Genomic DNA, 1,356 nt, shown 5'->3' on the forward strand with positions numbered 1-1,356 from the left:
TCTATCTCTCTGCAGGGGCACAGGGAGGCACTGGGTCCGGTTTATACCCGGCACCATACCCAAGGCATGTGTCCACCTGGTTGTGAATGGTGGGAGCTGCGACCATCAGGGCCAAAATCCAGAGACGGTGCCCTCAGGTGCCACAGCCCAACACTACTCTACTCTGGTGAGACCCCACATGGAGTACTGCATCCAGCTCTAGAGCCCCCAGCATAGGAAAGACATGGACCTGTTGGAGTGGGGCCAGAGGAGAGCCACAAAGATGATCCGAAGGCTGGAACACTTCTATGAGGACAGGCTGAGAGAGTTGGGGTTGTTCAGCCTGGAGAAGAGAAGGCTCCGGGGAGACCCTGTTGTGGCCTTCTAGTACCTAAAGGGGCTACAGGAGAGCTGGGGAAGGACTTTTACAAGGGCATGTAGTGATAGGATGAGGGGGAATGGCTTCAAACTGGAAGAAGGGAGATTTAGATTAGATGTTAGGAAGAAATTTTTCACTCTGAGGGTGGTGAGGCACTGGCACAGGTTGCCCAGTGAAACTGTGGAAGCTCCATCCCTGGAGGTGTTCAAGGCCAGGTTGGATGGGGCTTTGGGGAACCTGGTCTAGTGGGAGGTGTCCCTGTCTATGGCAGGGGGGGGGGGACTCAAAGATCCTCAAGATCCCTTCCAACCTAAACCATTCTATGATTCTATTACTTTATTTCCCTTAAGGAAATTTTCCTTTGGGGCTGTGGATTTTCTCCTTAGTTGACACCAAGCTGTTTTCCAAGCAGGAAGGTTCAGAGAGCGAATGTGCCCCCTTATTTGTTCAGGGTAAGGCCCTTGCGATGGCAGGACTTCCCAGCCAACCTCAGCAGCAAGAGTGGTGTGATTACAAAAGAGATGATAAGTGCTGTGATCCTTTCCTTTTCCCTGAACCTTGGTTGGATAAATGTCTAGAGGGGCTCACAGTGCATTGGCCAGTTTATGCTGATTTACTTCAATCTATCCATTGATTTTCAGGAGCTCACAGCAATATTGATGAGAAATATTGATATTTGCCAGAACAGCAAAGTAAGAAAAAGCAAACCAAATAAGCAGTTATGCAAGAAATTTCCTAAGAGCTAGAAATTAATAAAGGTGTCATTAAAGAAAGTGCAGACCCAAGAAAACAGAATTTAAATATGAGGACATGTGCATAACCTTAAAATCCGAAAAGCCAAGACACCAAAGTGGTTTCAAGTAACAAGGGATGCAAAAACCAATCCATGCAATTCTGTACATGCATGAAAGCAAGAGGAAAATGAAGGATGGAGTAAATCTGTGAATTCTCAGAGTAGAAAACCTTATGATGGAAACCACAGAAAACACCTTTTTTTC

The sequence above is a fragment of the Charadrius vociferus genome, unplaced genomic scaffold (assembly GCF_000708025.1).
Source record: "Charadrius vociferus isolate BGI_N301 unplaced genomic scaffold, ASM70802v2 scaffold32, whole genome shotgun sequence".
Lineage (NCBI taxonomy): Eukaryota > Metazoa > Chordata > Aves > Charadriiformes > Charadriidae > Charadrius > Charadrius vociferus.